At 40.6% G+C, this 20,246-nt stretch overlaps 1 protein-coding gene and 1 long non-coding RNA gene across 2 annotated transcripts in view; one reads left to right on the top strand and one right to left on the bottom strand.

Moving 5' to 3' along the window:
- The window catches only part of frem2b (FRAS1 related extracellular matrix 2b), a 61,682-nt gene that overhangs the window by 8,917 nt on the left and 32,519 nt on the right, over positions 1-20,246 (top strand). The gene's annotated exons all lie outside the window — the stretch shown is intronic.
- Positions 19,974-20,246, bottom strand: part of LOC117941632 — a 29,077-nt gene continuing 28,804 nt past the window's right edge. Inside the window, exon 4 of the long non-coding RNA XR_004655937.1 lies at positions 19,974-20,045. This is a non-coding gene — a long non-coding RNA (uncharacterized LOC117941632). The remainder of the gene's footprint in view (positions 20,046-20,246) is intronic.

Raw genomic sequence — 20,246 nt, 5'->3', positions numbered from 1 at the left:
CGAGGAACACTTGTGTAATACCTGCAGAACAGGGACGAGGGATTATGGTCTAGTGTGTAGCAGTGTTTTTCCACCTTGTCTCGTCTAGTAATGTAAAAAACTGATTTTGTGCAGATTTTGAACAGCCCACCCAGATACTGAAGGTAGAGGACATTCAGAAAACTGTATCTCACTCAGAACAGCATGGATAGTTTAAAAAAGTTTGTGTGCATGTGAAAGCATCAGGGACACAAAAGAACACCCCAAATCCCAGAAACAGTGATTTTATTCCTAATATGGACACTTTAAGAAGCAGACATCATTAAACTTAAAGATTTTTGTTATAGATTGTTTCAAGAATTTATCAAGTGTCATTCTTACTGTAGATTATTTGTCTGTTGGTTGACTAATTTATAAATCAACTCACTGGCTCAGCACTAGTTGAAGCCGCTAACATTATACAGTACGTTGTCACTTTCCCTCTGCTCAAAGATGAGTTTACTGTACCGAGATCAGAGCCCCACACAAGTGATTGTTATAGGATTTGTGCTGGCTCCGTTGTCAATCCAAAAATAAATTGACTTACAACCTGCACTCATTACAGTGCAGGGCACTAATTTACTCTTGGCATGTTTTTTTTGTGCTGGGAGAATGACTGGAAAGTGCCAGGCCATTCATTACGCTTAATCCTAATGCTTATGGCAGTTTGACTACACAGTTGTTTTAGCTTTGGAAGCTGAAACCATGGTTTCTCTGAGAGATGGATTGTCTTGGTGCAGGGCAAAGTCATGGCTCCCGAGTTCTTCTTAGCAGCGATGCATCTGCTGCTTGATGTGTCATTCAGAGCCCAAATTAAAATCTATGTTGGCCCTGACCCACTCCTATCCATTGTTCATGGATTCGATTCTACATCATCTGAATATTGGCTGCAGTGATAACATTTGCTTTAAGTGGCCAAATATTTATGATTTTATAAGAACTTCTAAAAAGGTTAACTCTCTGTATATTATTTTGTAAAGATGGATAAATTATGCAACTTAGACTTGAGAAGTTGCTGTTTCACTCAATTAACTTGGCTATGTAAAGACACCAGATGGGCTTTTTACCACAAATAATATGATGGCAATTAGGCTGCCTTTGAAAATCCTTATCTTATTTTTAATTAATATGTGTCACAATAAAGCCATTCTCACTGTGGGACTAAAACGCTGCTACTTTTAACCCACATGGTGGTAAAACAAACTTAATACAATTAAACTAGATCAAAATTATACGCTACATTCTTTTTTGTTGTAATTGGCTTTATAATCATGGGTTATTTGTGGACTTTGTGTTATTTTCTCTTTTTTTTTTTTCATTTCAGAACTTGTGCACTGTGTAGCTTTAGTCAAAAGGCTGTTTACCAAGAAGGAGACACCATCTTATTTACTCAGTGCCGCTTGTTTGTCTCGCTTTTTTGCCAAGCTTGTCAAAGCTTTGAATAAGTAATTACAGATAACTGGAATTACACATATTCATTTGTGTTTGTTTACCGTTTTGGACAAACACCCTGTCTGGGACAGAAGAAGAAACCTTTTTTAATCACTTGGAAAGTGTCATGCTTAGAACACAAACGACTGGTGTCTGGATGTTTTGTGTGTCTGTGTGCGCCGAGGTTGGTGGCTGCTCTGTCATTCTTAGTCTGTTAATTGGTGTGTTTCTGTGGGCTCCAGGCCTACCCTTGTCTCCTGAGGATTTGGGTGCATTGAGGTGAGCTTACCTAAGCACACACAAGCCGTGGCATTCCCAGGCTTTTTATTTGTGCCAGTCAGTCAGCATCAGGGATGTTCCCACTGACAGACACACTGCTGTGGCCTTTGTTTTTCATTCCAGGCACTCACTACCTTCTCATTTTTTCCCTCCTTTCACTGAGCTACAAAGAGGCAGCAAAAGATCATTGATTGTTCAGTTCATAAACATAGGCTACGTCTGATGCTCCAACTCCACAGCCATGCCCAAAGTGTCTTCGCGTTTCCCATTTGACGTGTGAGATGTGTTTAGTATGTTCATAGAGTACAGAACAGCTAGGTTGCAGATTTCTACATGAATGGGTAAAATTCCTGACTGGAACACGGCAGCCTCTGAAACAGAGAGGAATGTTTTTTTTTCTTCTTTCAAGTTTCCAGTGTAAGCCTGCAGCGCCTTCCTTAAACAAGCGTGTTTTGTTTGTTATTTCTGCCTCGTGCAACAAGATAAGTTCAGGTCTCGGTGAGAACCTCGACGTAATAAATCCTTCGAAGGATTTCGGCCCGCTGTAACATCTGCCGTGTAGATCTCCTACATCTTCCGTGTTATCGGTGTGTAATCGCTTGTGACACTGAGTGCATACTTAAATCCATCTCCCTTGTCTCCCCTCCTGTCTAATCCCAGGTTTGGAGGGATTATCTTTCCCCCCATAGCGTGCTACAACACAACAAATGTAAGAGGGGACATGCACTCACACGCAGTTGTGAGGGTAATATAGACTTTCTGTACGTTAGAATATCCCCATCATAGTGCAGGTGATGACTCTGCAGTTTCTCTGTCGTTCTATCCTGTTATTAATGAACATGTCTTCCCTACACTTTTCCTGGGAGGGGGGGGGGGGGGGGGGGGGGGGGGGGGGGGGGGGGGGGGGTTATGATATTCCTGGGACCTTGGGACCTAAAGTCTGAATCACATACATAAAGTATGTGAGTTTCAGGAAATTACATAGCCGGTCCAGTTGTTTTAAAAGGGATTTTTTTAGGGGCGTTAGGTTCTCCTCACAGTCCATCTGTGCTGCAGCCAATAAAATATTAGGTAGTCATTATGAGTGTAAAAAAAACATCTGGGGGTTGATTAGAGGTGCTTTTTTCCTGGCTAACAGCTGCTTCACATTGGGGGTTAACTACACTGAATTACAGAGAGGATTTAAACTGTTTTAAATGGAAAAGGAACCGCGCGTCTCACTTGTCCCTTATGTCCTTAGTCGTTAAGACGCTCTGACTTTTTCTCACATTGCAGGTATAGGTGCAATTTTTTAAATCCCAGCATCCCAGAATTTTTTTTTTATGTGTGTGTGAAGAGCAGAAAAGCCATACAGCACGGGGAGAGTGCTGCGGTGGCTAAACAAACAAGGAGGAACCTGTGCTCTTTGCCGAGGCTACGAAACATTCATCGTGAGCCTGCAGACCTGAGCCAATGTAATTTTTCTTAGAAAAAGATAAAGAAAATCCATTATTAATGGTTGGCTTACTCTACAAGGCACGTAAGCCAAAACATGTCCATGAGAGGTTATGAATTATGCATTGAATTAGACAATGAAGGGGTTTCTGTCATTTTCCCTGGTTTTCCCTGGCTCAAATTTGTTGGATTACTAACGGTAGTTAGTCTGTGTTGAGTCAGCAAAGCATACTACTTTTTGAGATGTGTTACTGGGACAGAAAATAAGAGTCCTAAATGTTAATTTATTAATGATAATAATTTTGAAAAGCAAGAGCGTCTTATATATTTTTCATTCACTACCCTGGAAATCCAGAGTTCTCGCGAGACTACAATTTGAATTTGCTCAGCGCATTACTCTGGCATCGAGTAATGCTGCTCATTAACTATGCCCTTGTAGGCTAATTGCACCAATCACATCAATGCATCTGATACAGGCGGGCCAGAAGCAAGCTGCACCAATCACATTGGTGTGTCTGAGATAGGCGGGGCCAGAGGCGAGATGAACGGATGACGACAGTCTAATTTACCAGTTAGTTCCGCTGGTAGCTAAGCAAATGGGGCTCTGGATACGTCCCCCCGTGTGTTGTTGTGATTGGTTGTAGTGTTATCCAATTGCGTGCAGTGAGATTACCAAATGCACACTTGGTGCAGCCCCTTGAGATTTCATTACTCGATGCCAGAGCCTTAATCTTTTGATTTTGGGTCTGGATTTCCAGGCTAGTATCATGTAGGTATTTGGGTAAAACATGGGTAAAGCTTTCACACTGATGTGCCCTCATTTTCCCTTTGGGAAACAGAAGGGAAACCTTGCTGGATGATTCCCTACCCCTGTGTCAATATGCTGCCACAGTCACTGTGTGGGGCTGAGGTTAACAAAGCAAAAGCAAATTCCCAAAAGTATAGAAACCCCAGGTCCAGGCTTGTTCCCTAGATGCTGATATGTGTCGTCATACCTGCCTCAGGATATCAGTCTAGCAGAACTGGGACTGTTCAAGCAGTTAGTTTGTAAGAAATACTCATTTTGTAGAAAATGTTTGTGTTCAGTTTTGAAAATCACGAGTCCCTTCAATTCTGGAAAACCTCAGATTAATACATTATTAAATACATATAGCTTTTTAGCAATGGCAACAGAATAAGCTATGTGTAAAATGGGATTGGAAATGTTTAGCAATGTTGTGTGAGTTTATGCCATAACATATCAAACCATTTACTGAGACTGTGTTTTGAGGAATCAGGTAACCCAAAAAACAGCAGGAACTCTGAATTCTGACATCTCTCTTTTCACTGTAGCAGAGCTTTTGTTCAGTTGTGAAAAATCACTCTGGATAATGTGTTTTTTGGTCCCTGGATCCCAGCAGTGGGTCGGAGCTGCTCCTCTCAGCCCTGCTGCAGGATAAGCCTCTGACACCTGGGCTAAGGCTCTATAGTGTCACAACTATCTCTCCAGCTTAGCCTGGGTTTCAGGATTGGAGCCCAATGCAGGGCTCCTTTTTAGACACTAAGAATGCACAAATATTCTTACACAGACACACACACCAATCACCCACCATCTATCCATCTCAGGGCCAGCTGCATGATCCCATAATCAGAGATAAAGCTGCCACTGCTCAAATGTGGCATCTAGATGCTGGGCCGCAACTACAGTTTAATTGATAATGGCTTTGTCTTTGATTTCAAGCTGTTATCTCCTTTGATTAGACTGCCGCGATGTCAGCCAGGGGAAAACACAGCCTTTCTTTTTGATATCATCAGTGTTTCAGCAAGCCAAGAAAACACATACAGTAGAGGAATTGAACATGTTGCACGGTTTGAAGCAAACTCTCTTGACTGCTTGCATTTTATATTCTCCATGTGAACATGGATAAGTGTGTCTTGAGGGGGCTCTCATCTCAGAAAAGGTGCTGAAGATATCCTTTGGGGATTTTGTTTGTGGATCAACCCCCTTTCCCGTCTCCCCCCTACCACCTCCGCCACCACCTGCTTCCCTCCATAAGGGGAGCCCGATAGGCAGGATATGACAAGTGGTCTAGTTGAGAAATGGGAGGGAATAGCAGTCAGAAGAGATGATAGATAGAAGTGCTCTGTTGGTCCCAGTGTTGGTGGGGGCAAGGCGTCAAGCTGCTTCCTGTCGCCTGTAGCGATGGCATGAATGTGCTGATGTGCATTCGCACTCTGAACACCGCCTGTGTTGACAAGTTGTGAGGGCTCAAATGTAGTAGGTGTGCCCTTCTGGTGTGCACCTTCATCTGCATCAGGGATACTCAACAGGGGGTTGTCAGAGTTGATGCAGGGTGGCCTCCAAATTATTGTTCATTTTTGTTTTGTTTTAACATGAATCCTACATATCATTAGGAAATATTATGTATTATTCGTCACTAAGGCCATCCACAAATACAGTTCATCCTAAGGATTCACTGTGTATGTTTACCATTAAAACGTTATCATAAAATCATGCCAACAATTATTATTTGATCAGCTTAGTATTGTATGCATAAAAAGTATGTATAAAGGCTTTAGGCTGCTCTACATGTTATTGTAGGCCCAGATGAATATGCTACCTAATAATGTACACAATATATGTAGTAGGGGGTCCCTGCTCAGTCTCTCTTTCAGTTAGAAGCCCTGATCTACATGCAATAGCTAGATGTATAGAAATATATTTGTATAGATAGATAAATAGATAGATAGTTTTTTTTGCTTAGAGGGACATAAAAATAACTAAAAACCATATCTAGAACAACCAGGGAAATGTCCAGAGCTCAGATCACCCCTTCCCCCATGAAAAAAAGTGAGGAATGTCTTGCTGCCTGAAATTAACTCAGCCATGCCTGGGCTTATCTTGGTCTTCCAGGACATAGGCTTGGAGTGAAGAGTTACATATTAAATGGGAAGAGGGAGACAAAGATAGGCCACAGGGTGCTGGTCTAGACCACTGAGCTATCTGATACAGTGGTTACATTTAGTAATTGTCAGAAGCTATTACAATTACCACATAGGCTATCATTGATCAGTGAGTCATATGCAAAAGCTTTATCCAGCACATTTTGGGTCTTTACAGGGAGGGCACATTTAGTGGTATTGGGGCCCTGTGGGATATTCAGCTAACAGATATAATTCACACTTAATTTAACTTATAGGGAAGAGTTGATCATTTTTTAAAGGGCATTGATTGTACTTACGTTAAAATGTCAAAGATAAAGCTGTAGGCAACGATCCAGCTTCTGCACGCCTGTCTTGTTTATCCCCTTTGACATTTAGCTTTTGTCCTTCAGATCTAATAGTTTTCCGTGTCTGTGAGATAGATCTCATCACATCGTATTACTTTATTCCATTCCTCAGGGGTCCAGGTGTGCTCCTTACACCGGGTCGTGCATCTTTGTGTTCACTTTGAACACCCCATGGTCTCTGAATCCCAGCCCAACGTAGAGAGCAGCTTTTTGAATCAGTTAATTTTTGACACATTTTATTCAATGTTGTGATTATTTTCAAAGTGTTAGGTCTATTTTGGAACTATCATAGTTGATTATCACCACCTGTCTCTATCAGTGATCTTGAACATGTGAGCACTTCTGCTCTTCAGCACTGTCTTCAGTTTCAACATTGTTCCCTGTGCCATATTAAATTTACATTCAAACCTTACATTATTTAAACTTCATGACGATCTACTGACTTTGGAGATTTCTCTGCCATATATTTGACCAGCAGATGTAATCCACCCGTTGTCTTTGTTGCTGTCTTTGTATTGTTAATTAATGACTGCTGACACAACATAATTAGTTGCTTATCATAATGGAATAGCCACTTGAAGTAAAGCTTCTCTGTAGATACCTTAATGCCATTTGTCAACACCTCATTTACCACTTGGGGATCAATAAAGCATTAGATGTAACACTTAATTTACTAACAGACTTGCAGGAACTAAGGTATACCAAATCTAAGGACTGTTGCTACATTAGTAAGCTAGACTAGGTTTAGTTTTGATATTACAGTTAGTGGATGTGACCATAGGCGTCAATTTCGGTGGGCACAGCGGGGACGTGTAACTATCAGATTGTGTCATGAGTCATTTGGGGTGGCAGTAGCTCGGTCCATAGGGAGTTGGGTTGGGAACTGGAGGGTCACTGGTTCAAATCCCTGTGTGGACCAAAAAAAAAAGTACGGAGCGTGGATTGATGGCTGGAGAGATGCCACTTCACCTCCTGGGCTTTGCCAGGTGCCGTTGAGCAAGGCACCGTACCCCCATACCCGCTCAGGGCGCTGGTTCAGCTGGCAGCCCACTCACTCTAACATCTCTCCATTAGTGCATGTATAGATCCTGAGCATCTATGTGTAGTTCAGGACTGTGTGTAAACTAACAAAGTGTGGACACAGAGTGTAAATTGTAATTTCGCCTTAGGGGATTAATAAACAGATAAAAATTAAAATGAAAATTTTTTTGCACCCACCACTTTTTTTGAAAATCTTGAGCTCAGTTTAGTTGAAAAAAAAAATCAAGTTCATAACACATATCATTTTTGAGCGACAGCTGCCAACGAATGCCCAAAAATCTCTAACCCCACAAGGGAGGCACTGACAGCCGTAAGCTACAGGCCAGCGTCTTTCAAAACATTGACCTGCGCGAAAGAGAATTTTTTTTTTTTAAATGAATGTACCCCGGCACTTCTGAAAATGCACTTCAGAATGCGTCTCTGTCCCCAGCACATATCAAACCAAACTGACGCCCATGGATGTGACACATATACTGCTAGTGTTAATGTGTTTTTTTTACGGATGGGTTTTTAAATGATGTGTGACTGCTGTAGTTACCTGGCTGCAAACCAAATCTCCCTCTAGGGGCAATAAAAGATAATGACTGTAAAAGTTGAAATATTATAGTGAGTTCAGGTTATGTGGCTTAAACGTTACATTCAGTATAGGCTTGAACAGTTCAATGCAGCATCTCCTATTTATTAGCATTATCTATTTATACTCTTACAGCTTTTAACCGTTGGCTACAATTGGCATAGTGTTGGAATTGGTATAATAATTCATAATAATTACAGTATGTCATGTATAATCAGTTTTCTGTTCAGCCATTACACTAGCGTAGTTTATCTTCAAAATTGAAACATACGGCAATAGTTTGCCAAAATTATTATGCTCCCTACGATGGGCCTGCAACTAATTATTTATGGTCGATACATCTGTCAAAAATATGGTTCAGAGCCCAAGATGAAGTCCTCAAATGTCTCGTTTTGTCCAGAACTCAGAACAGAAAGATATTCAGTTTACTGTCACAGTGGAGAGAAGAAACTAGAACATAATCACGTTTAACAAGCTGGATTTAGAATGCCGTTATTAAACATGACTCAAACCAAATAACAAATAGTGGACCAATAATTCAATATTTGAAACAAATCTATTAATTGTTTCATCTTTGCAGCTCCACAAATGTATATTGCTTAGCTAACTAGAAGGCTGTACTTCCTAATGACAAACTTTGCAGCACAATATAATGTATTGCACTCAAATATATATTTTGTATTTTAAAATGAGATATAATTGGACGATTGGACTGAATATACTACGTGTTAATGATACAAGAGTAATCTACATACTGTACAATCGCTGCACACAGATACGTTTCTGAATGTAATTTGCCATGACAACAACAACACCCACAACGTCGCAGAATCCATCCCTGCAACTACCAGAGTGTCTGCATCTGCAGCAGAAGATCTTTGAGATTTTTCCAGTGTAAAATCCACATTCTCATAGCCTGTTGAGGCAGACCCACATCCAGATGTTGGGTCCGGGAACTCACCATTGGCACGGCTCAATCCGAGGGGCGGGATGAACGGTTGTCTTCCGTATTCCCTCTGTACGCAAAATGAGAGCGCTACAACCAACCAGAGCAACGCTAGTTGATAGAATAAATTTTGCTGCATCTGGTTGGTCAAACTCCGAACACTAGGGTTGGGGGGAAAGAAATCCATACAGCATAGTATCGCAATATTTTCAGTGGCAATACTGTATCGATACACAGGCTCCACGTTTGGATCTTTTATTATATACTGTATGTGTTGGTCAGTTTGTCTGCTTGACAATCCCATTTTGCAGCATTAAAATTGAAGTGACATGAGAAATGTATCTTTTCAGATAAAACAGATGGGGACAAAGTTTCCTTTTTGGAGTCATAAATTGAAATTGGGAAAAATTAGAAATTGGAGAAAAGGTTGTACATTGCATTAAATTGCAGAACATTGCAGTAAGTTTAAAATCGTAGTAACATCGTATTGTGGCATAAGTATCATGGTGATATAGTATCGGGAGGCGTCTGATTCTTCTTTGTTTTCAAGTAGCAGGGAATTCGAGCAGAACCGTACCGTTAAGCCCGCCCACCGACTCCATACACGATGTGATTGGCCTGATCAGAATTTTTTTTCCAGCTCGCAAGCCAACGGAGAGTTGCTACACTGATCCTAGCTTGCATATTATATTTGCTGCCGCTATGGTGTATCTAGATTTCTATGCTAACATTGTCATATAACAACCTCCACAAGTTTTTACACAGGGGAATACAGGGGAAGAAACTTGCAGTGTGAGGGTCTAAATGGAATTTTGTCAGCAGGTAATCTTCCTTTAACATATGTATAAATGTTTGTTTCGATGCACAGACTAATCTTCTGTTAAATATTACAAGAAGGAGACAAAAACAACACTAAATCCAAAGACGTTTCCTCCTCCCTTTTCATGAATGCATGCATGCTTATCTTCAATGTGCAGGTTTGCATGGTTCTACTTGAACGGTTCCATTTCACCAGTCATAAACAAAAACCAAGAGTAATTTAACACTTCTTTAGGAATTACCATTCCTGCTTTTCAGGGAGCATTTACCTCTCAGGCGAAAGCCTTTTGTACACGAGAGGATTTGCACGTAATAACTGTGAAATGCAGCTGAAACATGTTGTTATAAATGAAACCAATGGAGTCCCTGAGAACAGCCTCGACAAACACTCTGCTCTATTAGTATGGAGCTCATGAGTCTGTGGGACTGGGGATGGGCTTTTATATTCCGTGGCCTCACACTGCTGCTTTCAGCAAACAGTCCACCATTATTCGATCTGACAAGAGAGCAAACACTGTGCATTCAAGGGTTAAGAAAAAGCATGTCCCCCTTCTCTTTGTCAAGTCCCTTCATCCTCATATTGCTTTGTTTTCTCTCACGTTTTCCCACTTTTCCTTGTATCCCCCTGTGTTTTTTTCACTCAAGGCTCTTTTCTATTCAGTTACCAGCATCGTTGGAGAGTTATATTTAACATATGCACTTGTAACAATGCAAGTCTTTCAGCTCCTGGGATGGAGACAGATTTTTTTTCTTTCTCCATGATGAGCTCATCCCTTCAATCAGGAAGTGTGTGACATGACATGTTTTTAAAGATTAGCCCTAAAGGAGTGTGACAGGCTTTTTTGTTGTTGTTGTTTTTTACAACTTAATCATAAAGATGTTACAATGGATAGTTGGTTTAGCCTCATGGCTCTTACTTTGTCTTTTTCAGTTGGTCACAGATTTTCCAAAGCTACTTCAGCAGCCTCATGGCTGTCAGTGCATTCACACAGTTCATAATTGACTGGTAATGAGCTAGAAACTCTTGATTTTAAAACGACCTTTGCAAGTGAATCGCTGAAGAAAGCCCTGCAGCCGCTGATTCAGCCTTTTGTTGTTGTTTCCCCTGCTAGTGCGAGTTTTGCTCTCTAAACCGGGCGGCTGATTGTTAATTAAGACACTCGAGGCTGCATCCTCTTTGACAGACAGGAATGCCATTCAAGGGCAATCAAGGAAGACTTTGCCTGAACCTCACCTACACAATCGAAACAATCAAAGCCCTTAGCAGAAACTTGCATTCCTCTTTTGGATTCCGACACCCAAGGACAGCTAATTGATTTATGTACTCGCTTGTGGAGGGATGCAGGAGAGAGTTAAGACTTTTCATCATTTCAGTTTTCAGGTGCAATAATTATCATTCTGCTTAACAAGGCCTGACAAAAGGCACCTTTCAGTCCGCATGAAATTATAAATACACCATACAGTATGCGTTCCCTGCCGAGGTAAAGATTAGTTCTATATATTTCCAATTATGTATATAAATAATGATCTTGGTAATGATTGTAGCTGAACCAAAAGGAAGGAAATAACTTGTGCCCACCAAAGTCAGACTTGGGTGGCCACAAGTTATTTCCAGTCTGTTTTCCAGTCCTAATGATGTAGCCATGATCAGGGATAAGTCCTGACACAGGGTGCTGGAAATCAGCAACCCGAAACAAAGCAGATCTCTCTGCAGAGTTGTACACCCATAGTTGGCCTGCTTGCCAAATCCAAAAGGTGTTTGGATAGATTCTTTTTCAACTACTATTTCTGGGCGGGGCTAATAGGATCATGATTAAAAATCCAGAATGCTTGTATAGTCATTTCTACACACAGAGAAATAGTTACCTCAGCAAGTATCCAAAGGTTACTGTATTGAGTTGTTAATTTATGAGTTAATTTCTTTCTTAAATCTACTCACATTGATGCATACAATATTTTTTTTATAGCAAATTCATTTTAAATGTCTCTCAATAACTTTTAAAGAATACCAGCCAATTTGTGGGTTCTGTAGCGGATGACAAATGACGTCATTTGTGGCAGTGTGTGTGGACACTAGAGCGGGAAGCAGAGTCCCAGGACAGGAGTGACCTTTCCCTGCGATCACACTGTACAGTACTTCCTCTGACACTATTCTCTCCTGGGCCACACATAAAAGGAGCCCCATCTGAAGTAAGAGCTCTGGGAATTCCTCAATGTCTTTCCACACAGGCGAGGGGGCTCCTTTTGTGACAGGAAGAAAGTCACGGAGCAGTTGCCACAACAACCTTATGCTGCAATTTGGATTCAAAAACAGAAAGTGTGGGAACAGGACAAAGGTTACTTACTAGGTTGCTTAAAATGTCTTTTTTTGTCAACCACACTATGAAGGACAAGGGAAATTAATGTGGATTATGTGGATGTCCAATCAGTACTGATGGCCTATGTAGTCTATTGAAGATATACAGTACATTCCCCAGTATGTGCCATAGTAATTGAGAATGCGAGTTCTCCTGCTCGCAGAGCCGTGACAGCTCTGCCAACATGTACCAGGATTTAATAACGCACAAGCGGCCTAAACTCACAATGTTTTAAGAAAGAAAATATTCTTACACATAAACAGAAAAACACAACTGCACACCTTGTGCATTTAAGTTCGTCACCAAGCCTAGACGAGATTAATTACAGTTACCTTGTTAACTCGTAAAACACTCTTCATTCAACAGAGAATAAATGAAACAAACCAAATCCTTCTTAGTTAAAGCTATAGTGCGTAGTTTCTGTCTTACCAATAAGAAATTCAAAGACAACAACGACACTATTTGTGCGTCCACATGACGCAAACCTTCCGTGATCGCGGACCGCCCTTACCCCTCTGCCACGCAGTTGCTAGTAGCCAAGGAGGATACGGAGGATTAAAAAAACACGATGGACGATTCAGAAGAGGTCATTATCTTCAATATCTTAATGTCGCCAGACAACACCATGTTCTAAATACAGCCATGCTGAGCAAAACAGAGAGTTGTGTGGTCATTTGGCAACGGCTTGAATGCAAAGGATGTTCATTAATATAAAAAAGTCTCACACTAAAGTCTTAAAGGTCCCATGGCATGAAATGTCCCTTCATGAGGTTTTATAACATTAATATGCGTTCCCCCAGTCTAGAAATGGTGATATGTGTAAACCGATACCTGGGTATCCTGCTCTGCCTTTGAGAAAATAAAAACCTCAGATGGGCCGATCTGGAATCTTGCTCCTTATGAGGTCTTCAGATACAATATTAGGGGACCACAAAGGCCTATATAAAAGCATCCAAAAAACCCTATGTCATAGGACCTTTAAGTCTTTTCACTACCACCTACCTAAAGTAGCTGGGCAGACTTGGCAGCTGCTGCTGGCAGAACCCCAGGGGCACGTAGAACAGTAGAAAGAACTGCAGCCTTTTTCCACACATTACCCCTCATTCAGAGAGATATATTTATTAAAAATTACTGTATTGTCCCTTTAGTTCATAAACTAAAAAGTGAAATGCTGTGCTTTAAATAACTTTTGGTGAATGTTGGTTAATGGTGCAGCATTTTAAAAAATCTGCTCTTTTTCTCGTGAACTATTTAGCCTGTGTGCCCATCCAGCCATCACTGTTATATACGGAATCTGAGCAGTTAAAGTAATAGTTTGGCAATTTTAGTAGGCTCGTTCGAGATGAAATGCGCCTCGCCTGTAAAGTGGATGAGAGCAGGCAGCAGCAGCCGGGGGCAGTGACTAAAAGCTGAGGTAAAGTCGGACAGTTTCCATACGTTTCCAGCAGGATGAACAGGAATTGACAGAAACAGTGGTCTGATTGCAATTTAATAAAATGTTATCAGACACATATATCAGCTCCTACAAGTCTCCAGTTGTTTAATTAACACGTAGCTGTCAAAATGCTCTACATGCGATCTGTCGCTGATTTTAATTAACAACAGAATGTAGATGATACGTGATCTGAACAGATTTAGTTTCTCTGAGTTCTAAACGTCACTATCAGTCACAACATGTCCTGTGTACAGAATAAGCCTTTACATCAGACAAATGGTAATTAAAATCCTTCCAATTCCAAATCAATAAAAAGTTTATATGAAACGTCATCATGTTGAGTCGATTCTGAACCAACCAGCTGAGTGGCAGGTTGGTTGGGTCTTGTAGTCGGTGAGAAGCCACTGCGCTGCCTGCGTCTCAGAACTGCGGCCGCCTTAGTCTCAAAAAGGGTCGTCGTTGCCTACGTGTGCATGGCGTAGGCAAGTTGGGATCAAGTCGGACACGCATGCAACGGGCGGTAATTACCGGCGACCAAATCCGCACAGACCTGGCTTATCTTAAACAAGCCTAACGTCAGGTTTTGCCTGCATAAGGTTAAACAAGAGGATATGATGATTAATGTGACACATTTCTACAGTCGTAGAGTGGTGAAACTATGATGCTAAAAGCTTTGAAAATTGTACTGTACATTTAATTTCATCCCAGCCAACATAAGATAACTAGGTTCCCATAGAAATGAACAGGACGTCACATTTCTGAGCAATGGTGTAAAACATTAACGCCTCTTTGTTATGGCATTACTAAACACCTTCTCAACAGCTATAGCAAATGGTTTTCATTATATGGTCGTTGAAGGTTCAAGAAAAAAAGGTACATTCCATCCATTGTATTTCAACTTTTGAATGAACACTGAGAATTTAATCACCCCTATGGTTGTGGTTCATATGTTAATCTCTAAGAACCCTCCCTGCTGAGAGCAAAGCCTTGCTTGCTTTAAGCCTTGCATGGCTCTCTGACCCAGCACTTTTGTTCAGATGTGCCTTTGGACTTTCTTTCAGGCCCCTCGAATGTCGCCTCAGAGTGACCAATGTGTTAGAGTGGACACACAAGAGACAGCAGCCTGCATGGACCCTTTGCAGCGGCCAGATTTATGGCAGACCACTTCCCTGAAAGGATGTTCTTGTAGAAAAGGGTTTAGGTTCTGTGAAATCATAACAATTCTAATTCTCTCAAGCCATGGCCAACTCGTTACTGCTGACACAAGGCTTAGGGTGATTAGACCATATCGCTCTCTCTCTCTCTCTCTCTCTCTCTGTTCTGCCCTCAGCTTTCTTTCTTTCAACAGGATTATCATATCCCTTTTCCCTTAATAGGAGAGGTGAAAGCATGCTGGTATGGTGTGGTACGTTAATAGAACCCAGAGTCAACTCATTTAATAGAGTCATTATAAGTTTAGATGATATACTTTTTTCTTTGAAGGTCCATCACAGATTTTCTATCTGTTATTCTCTAACTGAAGTAAAGTCAGCTGATCATTTGTTTCTTGTTTCTTGTCCTGAAAGCAGCGTGGAGCAAATCTACCACTACAGCATCATTTTAAAAGCACCACATTCAAATTCTAAAGACGTACTAACGGTCCCTAGACACGGCAATGTTCATCAAACACTACAATATTAAAGACTTGGATGGACTGATATTGTGACAATTCTAGAATTTGAGCTTTGCCTTGCCCATATTATGAAAACATCACTTTTTTCTGGGATTTGGGGTTATATAGAAGTGAGATGTCTCACTCTGTAGCTAAAACAGAGACCTAAACAAACAAGGGTGAAAACAGGATCTGTCGGGTACAACAAAAATATGGTGTTTTTTGAATTTGAAACCATGTAAACCTATTCTGATACAACATCAAAATACAATTCTGAACCTAAAAATGAGCAGAATATGGGCGCTTTAAGTAATTTATAGTGAGGTGGTTGTTACAGCGAATAGAACCCAGAGATGGTGATCAGGACCCGACGCGAATACAGTACCTTGTCAAAATTCCCTATACAGATTTTTGTTATCCACCTTATTTGTATGCATCAAAACAAACCAAGTATGGGAAACTGCTTATTTACCCTTGATGCAGGGTTTTCCGTTTAATTTAGTATTTAGTCTATTTATATAATTTACTGACTTTTCTGTCACTTTAAAACCATGTTATTTTGGCATTAATATAAATTAAAAACAAATTTAAAGTTTATTGGAAGCTTGGGCTTGACTTGATGAGTTCAAACTGCCATCACACACAAAGTACTAGCCTGACAAGCCAGGCCCACAACAAGATGTTGGGTCCGTTAAGCCCGCCTTACCGACTCCATACACGATGTGATTGACCTGACCAGAATTTAGTTTTGACTCTAGCTGCAAATTACGGTTGCTGCCGCTAGGGTGCATCTAGATTTCTAGGCTAATAAAGTACACTATTGGTCCTATAACAGCTAGACTGCAGTCTCCTCCATCTGCAGTCTGTTTAGAGCTGTGGTAATGAGAGAAAATGATTATAAGTCACTATTCAGATTTTATGTCTTCATTATGAAATACAAACGTGGATTGTCTTCCAGTGTGCTCCGTTTGAATGGAAGAGGATTCCTTGTAAATCATACGCCTAAAACCCCAACTAAAATCTGGTGCCAGTGAACACTTTGCTGGTCCCCAATCTGCATCTCTATTGGATGTTGCTTGACGTCTTTAATGCTGCAGTGGAACACAGTTACTGCACATCATGGAAACTTTTAGCACACAAAGTCCATTTGCAGTATATGATCATTAAGTATTTTTAGATGTATTGTGTGCTCATCCCAGTTTATCCTGCCTAATCAGTGCGGGGCTGGCTCCGTGGGCAAAGGGCCGCCTGTCTGTCTGCCTGGTTGAATGAACAGGCGAGGGTCCGTGGGGCATCCCAGCCCCACGATGCTTCACGGTGACCAATTAAGGGCTGTCTGCAACATGTACGCTGGGAGGAGCCAGGGGCACTAAGTTGGCACAGGCCAGCCTCTCGCATTCTTTGGCCTCTCTCAAAAGGCTTCTGTCCCTCATCACACATCTACACACATCACTCACTGTGTGAGTGGACACAACGTGTGTGAAGAAGTGAAACTACACGAACTGTACAAGGTCTTTTGTAAAAAGGTTCACGAGCCAAGGTTAGTTATAGTTAAGTGGTTAAAAAAGCAGAGGTTGAGACTTTTTTTGATCCTATTGTTTAATGACGCTTACACTACTAGTACTAAAAACTTTACTAGAATTTTTCTTTTTTTTAACAACCGGCTTTGTGCTAATTAACTAGCGCAGCGTAAAAGACACTCAGGAATTCTTTAAGTTAAAATGGTAACTTTTGTGTTCATTTCTCTCTTCAATTCGTTCAATAAAAAAAAAATTCCAGTTCTTTTTTTTATTCAACAAGCAGTGTTGTATTTTTGCAGTATACTGAAGGCAGCAGAAAGGCAGAACTGAGTACATTTTAATATCGGTTCAGTAATCGCAAGTTATATCGTTATCGCGATATTCAACACTGTTGTCGCATTTTTTCCTCACATTGTGCAGCCGTACTAGAAACCAACAAGACAGAGTGCATGAAGTTGGCACAGTCCAGTCTCTCTTACACTCTTTGGCTTCCCTTAAAAGGATTTCTCATCACACATCTACTTTGTGAGTGGACTTTGTTTAAAGGGGCAGCTACGTGAACTGTACAAGGTTGCTTTTGTGTGAAGGTTAGTGTACAGGGCTGGTTAGGGCTTAATGGTTTAAAGAGTGTCAACAAGACAGTGAGTCCAATAACTTAAGAGGACTAGTGGGAGTGGGAATCTCTGGGCCCCTCACAATTTGATTCAGATTCAGAGGCCAACAATTTGATTCTAAACCAATTGTTTTATGTACATTTCCATGAGTGATTTAAAAATATATATAAATCTGAGTTTGTTAGATTGTGACATATATTTGTCACACACAAGTTGTAATGACAGTTTTTGTCTACTGAGGTTTTTACTGTGTAGTCATCCCCTGCTGAAGCCTTAAACATGCTTGTGAAAGTCACGTTATCTCCCAGTAATGTTCCATGTCAGAGATCCGTCATGGTTAAAGGTGGTGAATTGGCTTTTTAGAACATGAAACAGGAGGTTGTCAGATGTAAGGTGCTAAAGTAGATGAACAGCCTTTGTGTGTTTAGCCTAATTCTTTTATGTATGTCTTATTAGACCATGTGTATGTATACAAAACCTATTTTTTTGTACTTCTGTCCATTTTTTCTGTTTTTTTCCGGCACTCTTGTCTAACTTCTAAGCCAACTCTTAGTTCTTCTAAGTCAACACATTAAAAAAAGAAGAAAAAAAAAGATCTGCATTAATCACAATCGAGCATCGAATCATTCTAGAATCTAAGAATCGATTATTTTTCCCATGGGATTTGTAGGATTCCTGCTATTACCATATGAATGTAATGTGAATATGGATATTAAGTAGAAACACAGTCTTATGTAAAGTTCACGTACCTTAGCTTATGGGATGTAGTCACAGCAAATGATGCATGTTTCTGCACTGAATTTCACAGCAGTGCAAAGAGTGAACATTAGAGAAACCGATATTGTTCACTAAATTCTGTCTCTGAGCTGTGAGTGCTGGTTAAAGATTAACTCTGCTGTTTTCCTTGGGGCCTCTTTGAAGTGGACTTATTCCAACCCCTGCTTATCTTAATTAGAAAGAAATCTGGAGGAGTGAAGTGGTCCTCTGGAAACCAGCACCTCCACTCCCCGGGGCCCTGAAGGCCACACTGCAGCTTTGCGCAGACTTTAAGGCCTCTTAAACTCAATATTGACTGATGTCACGGTGGGATTGTGTGTAGCAAAAACTGTGAACATAAATGACTTTTTTTGGAGGGATTTGAAAACGCTGTTGGATGTATCCTTCTCAGATCTTAGAGATGAAAAAAAAAAAATTAATAGAGCCTGTTCCTGTTTGTGAATACTGTTAAAGGCAAACAGGTGTTTTACAGGATTCATCTTGAAAGGGAGAGCTGCCTCTTTGAGGCTTAGCTTGACGTGTAGGCTCATAATTATGCACAATGTAACCATTTCCTGCTTTTATTGAAATGTATGAGGTATGTGGGATAAATCTCACAGATAAACAGTTCTAAAATGTCCCTGCCTGAGTGTTTGATTGCAGAGAGATGATGATACATATTTATATTCTCGATTTGGATCAATTATGCTTGAAATCAAGTGTTTCCGCTGTGTTATAGTTATTACAAAGCCTAAGCCGGCGTGTGAAGTTAGATAAATAGCCAAGAGCTTCTCTCTTTCCATTACCTCAGCGGAGAACGGTTTCCTTCACGACTCAGAGATCACACAAACAGTGTTTACCGGTGGCATGCGTGCCATGCGGTTGGCTTTAATCCAAATGGAGTAGGGAGGTCCTGTCATACACAGGTCACCTGTCTCCAGAAGAATGATGTGGAACACACAGGAAGCAAAAAAATCTTACACTGTGGTAGGCCTCAAGAATGTCTGAGTTATAAAATGTATCACTTGAGACTTTTTCATACAAAGCACATGTGTTCTCCTTTTAACAGTCAACCTTTGCATTGGCAACACTTGTTGCTTTAAGCACACAGTGATCTGCCAAAAAAATGTCACCCTATAAAATTTTGTTTTCTTTGCCAAAGCTTTTTAGGTTGCAGATTGAATTGTGTCATTTTATTACACATATTAATAATGCCATATTGACTTACCAAACAACTCTTCCTGCTGTAATTGTATTCAGTGCATGTCTCCTCTGATGGTTTATATGCTGTTTATGATGCAAATTATAGCGTAACACAAAACAGCAATTTATTTGGAATTAACAGAGGATTGGGTTGTGCACATAAACAGGGACCGATGGCTGAGCAGACAAACACCGACTATAGACATTTGAGGAAAAAAGTTATCACGGGATCACATTGACTTCCATAGATAAGCTGCGACAAATTCTTCTCATAGTAGGAACAGTGAAGGAAACAATGCTTTGAGTCATAAATCAGGGACTAAACCAGAGACTAACTTTGATGTACTTTGTTTTAAGTGGTGTCTCTAAAGCAACAAAAAAAAAGCTCATTTGCAATTCAATTTAGTTTCCGAAATTCTATGTTAAAAAGAATTTCATAAAATGGACACATCTAAAAGATTCAAACATTTAGTTCATTTTGCAGGAGAGAGACAATCGAACAGGTTCACGTCTCATCTCATGCTCAAGCTCCACAGTTTCTGCCGCATTTTGTCCCAATTACAGCTCAGTGTCGACATCACAGAGTCTGTTTAAAGTTCACTCTGACCTGAATCTGCGAGTTCAAGGAACAGCGGCATTGCTCTTCTGTTTTCTTCTTCTTTCCAGCATTCTTGACAAAGCCCATTATTGCGGTAAACCTAGAGCAACAAAGATGATTTAGGGAAAAGCGTATTTCTATAGCATCGCACTAAATTCAATGTCTTAAAAACATTTCCTCTATCTGGTAGAAAACATCAAAGCACCCCCTATGTGTTGATTATGGATTAACCAACTTCATTCAACTCACTGATTTAAATGAGTTGTTGGTTTCGAATGAGCCGGGGGGGGGGGGGGGGGGG

This window comes from Etheostoma cragini, chromosome 3, assembly GCF_013103735.1.
Source record: "Etheostoma cragini isolate CJK2018 chromosome 3, CSU_Ecrag_1.0, whole genome shotgun sequence".
Taxonomy (NCBI): domain Eukaryota; kingdom Metazoa; phylum Chordata; class Actinopteri; order Perciformes; family Percidae; genus Etheostoma; species Etheostoma cragini.
Note: the sequence above shows the minus strand (reverse complement) of the source record. Positions and strands in the feature narration are given on the sequence as shown.